Source organism: Neofelis nebulosa, chromosome 11 (assembly GCF_028018385.1).
Source record: "Neofelis nebulosa isolate mNeoNeb1 chromosome 11, mNeoNeb1.pri, whole genome shotgun sequence".
Lineage (NCBI taxonomy): Eukaryota > Metazoa > Chordata > Mammalia > Carnivora > Felidae > Neofelis > Neofelis nebulosa.
The window spans coordinates 49397863-49410193 of NC_080792.1; the positions used below are offsets into that span (position 1 = coordinate 49397863).

Below are 12331 nucleotides of genomic sequence, written 5' to 3' on the forward strand. Positions count from 1 at the left end.
AGGCGAGTGAAGATGAAACTTTAGCTTTCTGTCTGGTTTCAGGATAAAGCTATGTGAAACTGTCAAAGCAAATATCATGTTCCCCTGGAAAGCTGTAAATTCCTTTGGCTTTGGGTCCAGGAGGTTTGTCATGTGGTTCGACGAAAGATGAGTCTGTTGATCACAGGTCATTAGCTGTAAGGTTCTAGAGCTCAAGCCAAGTCTACAGTGCAAGCTGCTTTATAGAACAGCAAATATAATGCTGGGTTCAAGTAATGCTCAGTAAGTGCTCTTTAATTACTGCTCAAGATGAAAACAGTGAAATGACCTGGCATTTGTTATGTTATTTGGATACTGATGTGCATTTCATCAGATTAAACAGAGGTATTAATAAGTTTTGTCAAGGGGCCTATAAATTAAAAAATGGAATAATTATAAATGCCATTGTAATAAGACATGGCTAAAAAGTCTTCAGAAGGAAATGGAAAATTACAAAAATTTATTTGATGGTTGATTGGTTGCTTGTTTGTTTTATTTTTGCCACATTCTCTATATATTGAAGAACTATTATCATTTCATGCTATAAAAATCAGATTGAAAGTTTAGAAATTACCATGAGTGAAAACTCCTTTCTGATTTTATACTTTGGTAAACAGGAGCCATGGATGCTTAAATAATATTTTTCCAAAGTTCCTTCTTTCATTGTTTTGCTTTGGATAGAATGAAAGAAAACACTTAAGAAAAGTAATTTTGATCAACTATAGTTGCAGCATTAACTAGATCTTACTAGTCTCTTTGTCCTATATTTATTACTCTGAATTTCTAACAATTATTTTATCCACACCATTTAATAAGTATTTCCCCTATGTTATTATAAACTTTTTATGAGTACTGTTTTTAATGTCTGCAGGCTGTGCAATCATATAGATTTGCCACACTTACTTAATCACTCACCTAATATTGGTTATTTGGGTTATTTTTTTAAAATAAGAATTTTTATAGGATTCCCTTATGGATAAATTTTCATTGGTTTCAAAGTACTGACAATATTTAATGTACATATGGTAATATTTAATCTTAATGTGTATCGTGTTGGCAAAAATTAAAGAGCCAGAAGTTTTTATGTTAAAAGTTCATGAAAATCAGCACAATATAAAAAGCAATCAATCAGTTTCCCTGAGCTTCCAGTTTCGGAGAAAAATTATGACCTTTTCAAGTAGAGATTCCTTGTTCCTGTATGGGAGAAGCCACATAATGAAGCAATCTCAGGAAGGATGCATTGTGGAAACAAGACAGAGAAGCTCACCCAGTGTATATAGCCATGAAGTGTCCCCTTGAGGGGCGACATTCAGATCAGGACCTAGAGCTTGAGAACACTGGCTCTTCTACCACACTAAATACTTCAGGGACAGCAGTAGATAAAACTTCCTAGAAAGTGATCTGTTAATACATAAGGAGGTTCATAAATACTTTTTTAAATGTTTATTTATTTATTTTGAGAAAGAGGAAGAGAGAAGGCAGGGGAGGGGTAGAGAGAGAGGGAGAGAGAATCCCAAACAAGATCTGTGCTGACACAGAGGCTTGAGCTCAGAAACAGTGAGATCATGACTTAAGCCGAGATCAAGAGTTGGATGCTCAACCAGCTGAGTAACCCAGGCTCCCCTTAAATATTTTTTATGTTTTAGGAACAATAAATATTTGGAAGTAATCAGAAAAGGTGAAAAAGTTAGTGAACCAAATGTTCATGTTAGCATGATTTATCATAGGAACAAAAGGGGAACCGCTTGTACATCTAAAGCCAAAGAATTGGCTATGTCCATGCCTACATTAGAAGGTACACATCATTAAAAATATGCCTAGAATAATTTAAAATATGCTTAGAGTAATTTAAAATTGGTGAGAAAATGGTTTTAGAAAAGAAGAGACATAGCCAAACACAATGCATGAGTTTGTTTGGGATGGGGGTGGGGGGAAAACAGGAAAAAGTAATTCTGCAGACAATTAAGAAAATGTGACTATGAACTGGATATTAAATGTCATTAGGGAATAATCATTAATATTCTATTGTGATAATGGTATTATGAGTACATGTGAGAGTGTCTTTATTTATAGGAGATTCATATTGAAATATTTAGGGTTGAGATGACATGATGAATGCAATTTACTTTCAAACATGTCTGCAAAAAATGCATATGTACATATGAAAATATACACATACATATATTTAGATAGTTAATGCAAATATGGCAAAGTATTTATAAATATTATCTCTAAATCAAAGATATATAGGTATTCATTGTATTTATCTTTTACATTTTATATATATTTGAAGATTTTCATAATAAAGAAATGTATTATATGGCATTATCTACAAAAAAGATTTTTTTTAACGTTTATTCTTGAGAGAGAAAGAGAAGAGAGAGGCAGGGTGGGGCAGAGAGAGAGGGAGACATAGAATCTGAAGCAGGCTCCAGGCTCTGAGCTATCAGCACAGAGCCCAACACGGGGCTCGAACCCATGAACCGTGAAATCGTGATCTGAGCCAAAGTCAGATGCTTAACTGACTCAGCCACCCAAGCACCCCCAAAGCAGAAAATATGTCATAATGGTTCAGTGATTATATAGGTATAATAGATTTACAGATAATTGTTATTTTCTGCTTTACACTTGGATGCATTGTCTACAATGGACAAATTCTTTTATTATTATCAATAACTATAGCCATAGTTTATTGAGCACTTATTAGGCTCTATACTTTTCATTCATTGTCTTATTTAATTCTTACAACTCTAAGAAGTTGGTGTTATTAATCCCCTTTTATAGTCGTGGAGACTAATATTTAAAGAGATTACATTAGTGTCTCCTGATGCAACAATCTCAGGATTTAACCTAGGCACAAATTATGCTCTATAACTCAAAATCAGTTTTCAAACTATTTGGTAAAATAAAAAGAAACTATTGACATAACTCAAGATTTCTCCCCAGAAGCAGACTAATGATACAGATTTAGAAACTGAAAATTGGGGCACCTGGGTGGCTCAGTCAGTTAAGCATCTGACTCTTGATTTCAGCTCATGTCATCTCACAGTTTCTGAGTTTGAGCCCTGCATCAGGCTCTGCGCTGATAATGCAAAGCCTGCTTGGGATTCTCTCTCTCTCTCTCTCTCTCTCTCTCTCTCTCTCTCTCTCTCTGCCCCTCCCCTGCTCTCTCTCTCTCTCTCTCTCTCAAAATAAATAAATTAAATAAATTTTTTAAAAAAGCTTGAAATCATGACTTAAGCCTTAGCTCTGCAGTTTGCTGTCTGTGTGGTGGTAAAGACTCAACCTCAGAGCTCTGTGCTGGGCATTTATGCTGGTTCCATCCTTCTCACAGAGACGTCACCTCTGAAAGCAGTAAACATGTGAGTGTATTGGGAAGGACTAGCTGTCCTACAATTTAAGTCATTATTATCATTGCTCTGAGATCCCAATAGTGTATTCCCATGTCTAGAAGAATACTGGCTTGACCTTTTGAATTTTATTTTAGGATTTGATTCCATTGTTATGAAAACATCTTTTAGTGACATCTGTTTTGTTTTGTGTGTATTGATATATATATATATATATATATATATATATATATATATATATATATATCTCAAAGAGTAAGAATAGGAAATCCCTCCCTATTTCTTGATAAGCCCTGGCTGTAGAATCTGCCTTTGTCATTGATGAGCTTAGCTGACAACCTAGGAGTGTTTCTGGAGGATGGCCTCCATCAAAGACAGAGGAACAAAAGAGGACTGGGTGTGTCTAGGTACCAATCTATAAAGAATGGGCTTTCATATCCCACTTTCCAAACCTGAGCACCATATTTTTTATTTTCAGTGTTTTTAATTTAGGCTCGGGCAAAACACTGGGAACTACAATGAACTGTTGTTGAATGGATGAATGGCTGTTGAGAAAATGTGTTATTTTTGTGTAATGTCCTATCAGTGTGAAACAGTCAAGAAATTGCCATTGTTGTGAAACTTTAGCTCAATAACTCAGAGGTAAAGAAAATTGGCACAAGAACATTAACTCTCCATTTGGACAGAATCTCTGAACTTTGTGAGGTTCACCTATCATTGTAAAACTCTAAAGATCAAGTTTATTTTGGAAGCTCTGCTACAACCTCTAGTATCATGTTACCAATAGCGTAGTCGAGGTAAAGACAGAGAGCAACATTCTATTTCTGAATACACATCTCTATTGTTTTAACGCTCACAATGTTTGCTTTACTAATGCAGCAAGGAAGGAAGATCACAAATTAAGTCTTAGATTAGCGTTTTGTTTTCCAAAGTAACCTTCCTATTATCAACGCCATTACTGAAGATCACAGTTCTAATAACTTATATCTTTTTTTTTTTTTTTTTTCAACATTTTTTATTTATTTTTGGGACAGAGAGAGACAGAGCATGAACGGGGGAGGGGCAGAGAGAGAGGGAGACACAGAATCGGAAACAGGCTCCAGGCTCCGAGCCATCAGCCCAGAGCCTGACGCGGGGCTCGAACTCACGGACCGCGAGATCGTGACCTGGCTGAAGTCGGACGCTTAACCGACTGCGCCACCCAGGCGCCCCCTAATAACTTATATCTTGAATGTGAATAAGTAATTATTACTGAGGATTCTTTGGCTAGGATTGACCACCATCAAACCTGTCAACCTATGTCGATTTTCTGTTACTGACCTAAGCAGTGATATAAACCTATTTTGGGGTAAACAAACAAGAATGAATGCTAGCTAAGATCCCCTCTGGTACATAAGGAGTCATGTTGTATGTGTTTGTGTGTGTGTGTGTGTGTGTGTGTGTGTGTGTGTGTGTGTGGCGGGAGTTAAAATCACACCATCTCATTGGGATACCCCAAAGTATATGCAACCAAGAAAACAGCCAGCTTCTCTGGGAGAAAACATCACACCAGTTATGCAGGGGTCTTGCAAGTATGAAGTTGTAGCCATGTAGAGTCCTTTACCAGTGATTGGCAACAGCAAATAATAGTTGGTGATTAATGCTAGAAACCTTCTGATAAGGGCCTTTAACACCAAAACAAATAAGGAAGGTCTGACAAATATGGCTCCAGTTTATTAAATCTTACAAACCATAATAGCCTGAGTTTGGTAAGGTTTATTTGGATTATTTCTTTTGTCTCTTTGTCAGGAGCATTCTAAATTAAATTTATTTCCTTGATTTGAGTTAGTTCAATTTCTTAAAAAAAATTTTTTTTTTTTCCTCTGTCAAATAGAATATATTATGATGGTTAATTTCATGTTTCACCTCGATCAGACTGAAGAAAGCCCAGATAGCTGGTAGAACATTACTTCTGGATGTGTCTGCAAGGATGTGTCCAGAGAGATTTGCATTTGAATCCATATCTGCATAAAGAAGACTGCCTTCACCAATGAGGGTGGGCATCATCCAGTCAGCTGGGGTCTAGAACAAAAAGGCAGAGGAAGGGCAAATTCTCTCAGCGTGAGCTGACACATTCATCTTCTTCTCCCTCAGACATTGGTGCTCCTGATTCTTAGGACTTCAGAGTCAGTCTGAATTATACCACCAGATTCTGGTTCTTCAGCTTGTAGAGGGCATATCATGGATCTTCTTAGCCTCCATAATCATGTGAACCAGTTCCTATAATAATCTCCTCTTATAACATATATCCTATTGGTTTTGTTTTTCTGGAGAGTCCTGACTAATACATTAAGCAATAGGTCTAATACCAAACCAAGTGTGGTAAAGAATAGAGAGAAATAAAAGTCTTGATATAGTCCTCAAGAAATATAGAATCAAGTTTGGTAGGGCCAAAGAAACAAGAAATAATGATTAGCATGTGGTCAGATGAATCAGGGAAAGCCATTGCACTGTAACTAATGAATCCTATTCATTGATTCATTTCATTTATTCACTCACTTATAAAACATTTCCTGAATTCCAAATGGCAGCAGGTGATTATGCTAGTGAGGAATGTCCATTCTTATCAGAAAGTTCCTGGTTATGCAGGAGCCATCTAATTCACCCTTTGCATTTGGATTGGCAGTTTTCTTTTTCTCTATTTTTTAACTGTTCCATTTCCAAAGACTTCAAGGTAGTCGTGGAATGTGGCTTTCCTTTTCAGAAAATCCAGTGCCAGCATTGTTTCCTCAGGCCAACAATTCCCAGGCTTTGATATTTTAGTTTAGTGGTGACCATTATATTTGTTTTCACAGTGAGAAAATCTAAGTAATTTTGGGCATGGTTCAAGGTTACATGATGAAGGCATGGACCCTATCCCTGAACTCACCAGCAAAGGTGAACCATAATTAATGAGCAATGATTGGGCATAGAGGTGAGATAGGGCCAAAGTCACACCTTTACCGTTCAGAGAACTTGCCAAGTAGACTTCAGCCTTTTGACAATGACCCCATTTCCTCATTTCTCAACCTGGAATTATATGCAGCTTATTTTTCTTTTCTTGCTTAAAGTATGGGCACTGCAATTGTCAGGGTTGCCCATATCATCCATGGCTAAATCCACAGTTCTGTTCTCAGTCCTCATTTTACTTGCGTTATCTGAATGGTTGACACAGTTTATCAACCCCTCCTCCTTGAAACACTTTCTTTACTTGATCTTTTTGGGGCACCACATTCTCTGCATTTTCTTGCTACCACCCTGGCTGTTCCTTTCTGTTGTCCTCTGCTGGTTCTTCTTCATCTCCCCAACACCCTAACATTTGGAAGCCAAACCAAGCTCACGACCATTCCTCCATACCTGTTGTGATCCTGTTTCCCGACCTCAGAAATGCAACTCTTTCCGTTCAGTTGCTCAGGCTAAAAACTCAGAGTCATTGTTGACTCCTCTTTCCTCTCACACTCCACATCCTATCTGTTAGAAAGTTCTGTCAGTTCTGTCTTTAAAATGTACCCAGAATGTGAACCCTCTCACCACCTCCGCTACTTCCCTGGCCAAGTCACCATGTCTCTTTACTGGAAGCTACCAGTAGCTTTCTCTCTGCTTCTTCCCTTGTACCTCTAAAATGCACCCATAACACAGCACAGTGAGTCTTTAAAATATGTCATTTCATGTCATATTGAAATGACATATTTTGCTCAAAATTGTCCAATAGCCCCCATCTCACTGAGGGTAAAAGACAGTCCTCACAATGACTTACAAGGCCTTCCATGACCTGGCACCTAAAAGTTTTCTGATTTCATCTTCTATTCTTTCTGTTATGATGCCTCTCCAGCCACACACCTGCTTTCTGTTTCCCCACCGTTCCAGGAATACCCCTAACTTGGGAATTTTATACTAACTATTCCCTCTGTTTTGCAGTGTTCTCCCTTCAGGGAGCCATGTGGCTCACTCCCATACCTCCTTCAGGTCTTCGCTCAAGTATCACCTTATTAGAAAGCTTCCCCAGCTAACTTACAATTGCAACCGTATCTCTCATCCCAGCACTCTCTTCCCTTTTCCTGTTTAATTTTTTCCCATAGCACATATCATCATTCGATATACTATTTACTTTACTTATTTACTGATGTTCTCCCTCTCATCCACAAAATGTAGTCTCCATGTATACAGGGAATTTTTGGTGTGTTTTATTCATGGCTATATGCCTAGCACCTAGAATAATGTTTGGCATATAGTTGGCTAGAAAATATTAATAAGTATTTTGAATGAATGGTCATGTCTTGCTTCAAGGCCATGTGATGAAACAAATCTCAAGTAAAGCTCAAACACAAGGCTCTGAGGAAATGATTTCCATGACCACTTATCTGCTTACACTACCCCAAAGAACAAGAAGCTGTATTGTTTTTGCTTTATTTTGTTTCGATTCCCTTATACATCATGTTCTTATATAATGTATAAGCATGTCCTTAGACAATGTATACAGCCTGTCCTTGTATCCCAGGACAGCTGTCCCTTCCCATTTACTCTGCTCTGTTCTCCCTCCATCATGTGGTTTCTCCACCATAGTATAGTCTGTTCTTTCTAAAGAGGAAAACTACCTTACTAAAATGTAAATAAATCTTAGAGTTGGCCTGTACGTCAGAGATAAGTATAAAGCAATGAGACAGAAGCAGAGATTTTCCATTATAAAAAAACAAACTATTTGAAAAACCAGGAATCAATTTTTTTTTCCTGCTCTTGACCTTGAGCAAACTGGGCTGGTTAGTCTAGGGTAGAAATGGAATGGGGCTTCTAGCTGGATTGAATGTGTCAACTGGGTGTATTAGCTGCTAATTTAGGATCATGATATGCTTCAAATAACATTTAAATATCTGTATGCTGTATTGTTGGGGAAAGTTCTCAGTTATATCCTTCTCACCCTGCATGTCAGCAAAACAGTCAGGGTGGATCTGTAATGTCTATGCTTAATGCACTCTAATGGGCTGGTTTCTACTAGTCACAGACACATGCCAGTTTTTGTTACAGTTGATGCACATGGTCACTCACAGTACCTTAATGTAGTTTAGCTCACTGACCATGATTTATATAACCTGCAGTTTCTGTCTAGTCGACTCATTCATTCTCTCAATCCTTGAATCATCTAAACCTTCCTTAATAATTTCACCTGCATTTTGTCTTCTAGTCCAGAACTTCCCTGTTCATTCTTTAACCCATAGAGAAACCATCAGCCAGTTAATATCACCACATTATCACCCCAGCCACCATGCTCTTGCTCCAAATTCTATTTGAGTCAATCCTAGAATCTCCAGCCTTTCTTCAGAGTTAGGTCTCCTGAAAGATTTGTCCTTCTCACTCTTCAACACCTACGATCCCAATACTGCTTCTAGGAGCAGAGGATGTACACTAAGGCCCCAAACAAACAGTTTTGCCCTACACTTAATTTTCACAGACTCCTCTGTAGCCTGTCTAAGGAGGAAGGGAAGATAGCTAAGATAGCTGTGAAGGGCATTGCCCAGGGACACAGGCCCACTTAGAGACTGAGCTTAGTAATAAGATTATAGAATGCTTCCCCTCCTCCACATATACCCCCACCACTGCCACCAACAGGGCTTCAGTATAATAACAGTGGCCTACAGCTGAAAGAGTTCTGAGAGACAGGTTTTCTCTAAGGTGAAGTACTTAGGAAAGCCCAAAGTTAACAAGGGAGATAAAATTGAGGATGTAAGAGAACTTTGAAGCTTCTGGCACCTACAGCTCCAGCAAACATTAAACACAGCCCAACTCCTAGCCAGGTTAACACAAAATCTCACACTAATGGCCTATTACCTGATACATCACGTGAGGCTTTCAACAAAAAATTACACGGCAAAACAAACAAACAAAAAAACACAGCCTGAAGAAAGAGAGCAAGTGTCAGAGCCATACATAGATATAACACAGTTACTAGAATTATTAGACAGGGAATTTAAAATCATTATGTTGAATATGTTAAAGGCTCTAATGGAAGAAAATAGGCAACATGCAAAACAAGTGGTTAATGTAAGCAAAAAGATGGAAACTCTTAAGAAAGAATAAAAAAGAAAGGTTACATATAAAAAATACTGTAACAGAAGTGAAGAATATCTCCAATGGAATCATTAGTAGACTGGATATGAATGGGGAAAGAGTCAGTGAGCTTTCAGATACGTCAATATAAACTTTTCAAACTGAGATGCATAGAGGAAAAACAAGTGGAAATGAAATAAAACAGAACACCCAAGAACAGTGAGACAATTACAAAAGATGAAACTTATGTATAGTTGGGATATCACAAGGAGAAGAAAGTGAGAATGGAGTAGAGAAAATATTTGAAATGATAATGGCCAAGAACAGACACCAAACTACAGATTCAGGAAGCTCAGAGAATACCAGGTTGGATTAATATCAAAAGGTATATACCTTGGCATATCATACTCAAATTTCAGAGAATCAATGACCAAGAGAAAATCCTTAAAGAAGCTAGAGAAACAAAACATCTTACATATAGGGAAGGAAAGGTGTGAATTACATTGGGCATCTCATCAAAAGCCATGCAAGCAACAAGAGAGAAGAGTGAAATATTTAAAATGTTGAAAGAAAAAACCGACCAACCCAGAGTTCTATATCCCTCAAAACTGTCATTCAAAAATGAAGGATGGGGTGCCTGGGTGACTCAATCAGTTAAGAGTCCAATTTGATTTTGGCTGAGATAATGATCTCATGGTTCATGAGATTGAGTCCCACGTCAGACTCTGTGCTGACAGCACAGAGCCTGCTTGGGATTCTCTCTCCCTCTCTGTCTCTGCCCCTCCCCCATTCACCCTCTCTTTCCCTCTCTCTCAAAATAAATAAATAAACTTTTTTTAAAAAGCGAAGGAGATTATGTGCGTGAAAAACAAGCCACAGACTGGAAAAATATATTTGTAAAACACACATTTGATAAGAGACTTGTAGCCAAAATATGCAAAGAACTCTTAAAACTCAATGATAAGAGAACAATGAAGCCCAATGAAAAAGTAGGCCAAAATTGCTCTTTTACCCTCTCCACCAACACAGGCTGCATTCACACCAAAACCATGAAGAAGGCCACCCGAGTCATCACTGAGAAGTACTACACACTCCTGGAAGTACTTCCACGCCAATGAGCACACATGTGAGGAGATCACCATTATTCCCAGCAAGAAGCTCACAACAAGATTGCAAGCTATGTCACACATCTAATGAAGCAGATTCAGAGATGCCTGGTGAGAGGAATCTCACCACACTGCAGGAGGAGAAAAAAGAATTATGTTTCTGAGGTCTCAGCCCTGGATCAGGAGATCATTGAAGTAGATTCTGACAGTAAGGAAATGCTGAAACTCTTGGACTTTGGCAGTCTGTCCAATCTACAGGTTGTAGACACTCAGTCTACAGTTTGGATCAATTTCAAAACACCACATGGATCTGTTTGAATCTTTCTATTGGGCTGTATTATCTTCAATAAACCTTGGACAACAACAACAACAACAGAAAGTAGGCCAAAACCTGAACAAATACCTCACCAAAGATGATATACAGATGGAAAATAAGCACGTGAAAAGATGCTCAATATTATATCTTTATAGAATTGCAAATGAAAACAACAATGAGATCTTGCTACACACCTGTTCAAATGGAAAAAATCCCAAACACTGACAGCACCAAATACTGACAAGGATGTGGAGCAGCAGGAGCTCTTACTGCTGGTGGGGATGCAAAATAGCACAGCCACGTTGGAAGACATTTTGGCAGTTTCTTACAAAGCCAAACATAGTCTACCATATGATCCACCAATTGTGCTCCTTGATATTTACACAAATACACTGAAAACTCATGTCTACCCAGAAATGTTCACATAAATGTTTATTCATAATTGCTCCAAATTAAAAGCATCCAATATGTCCTTCAACAGGTGAATGGACAAATTGTAGTACATCCAGAGAATGGAATATTATTCAGTGATAAAAAGGAATAATCTATCAAGCCATGAAACGACAAGAAGGAACCTTAAAAGCTAATTATCAAGTAAAAGAAGACAATCTGAAATGCCTACATATTGTATGATTCCAATTGTAGGACATTCTGGAAAAAACAAAACTATAGACAATAAAAATATCAGTGGTTGCCAGGGGTTTGGGAATGTGGGAAGGGGTAAGGAGTCTTACTGTAACACTGGAGTCTTTTAGGATGAAACTATTCTGTATGATATCATAATGGTGGATACATGTCATACATTCATCAAAACCCCCAAATTTGTACGATACAAAGAGTGAATCCTATTGTAAACTACGGGCGTTAGTTAATAAAAATGTATCAACACTGGTTCATCAATAGTAATAAATGTACCACACCAATGCAAGATGTTAATAATAGGGGAAACTGTGTGTGGGTGAGAAGTAAGGAGGTATATGAGGATTCTGTATTTTTCACTCAGTGAATGCTCTAGAAAATACAGTCTAGTAATTTAAAAAAAAAAAGTGAAGGAGAATAAAGACCTTGTCAGACAAAACCTTCAATCTGGAAGCTTCTGAAACTGATACAGCCTGCTGAGTTTGGGGCACACTTGGCAAACTATAGAAATTTAGCATTCCTGGATGTGAAGAGACTTCACCACTTTGCTCAGTGTGAAAACGTAATTATGGGCCCCAGTTCGGAAAAGTAAAGATGTGTATTTTATCAATATAGAGTGGAGACTAGCATTTGTTGGCATATGACTGATCCTGTGCTAGGTGCTCATGTGACTGATTCTGTGTTAGGTGCTTAACATGTCACATTATTCCGTTCCTCTCTTCCTTCCTTTAAAGAAGATACAAGGTCCTTAAAGAGTTTACTGTCTAGTAGAGGAGACTGGCAATTGTAGGGTAGTCCAGTATTGTGAGGTCTATGTGCCTGTGATAAGGAGATTATAAGGT

The 12331-nt window shown here is 37.9% G+C and overlaps 1 pseudogene; it reads left to right on the top strand.

The window, feature by feature from the left end:
- Positions 1 to 10359: 10359 nt before the first annotated feature.
- Positions 10360 to 11095, top strand: LOC131489791 (small ribosomal subunit protein eS17-like; annotated as a pseudogene).
- The last annotated feature ends 1236 nt before the right edge of the window (positions 11096 to 12331 follow it).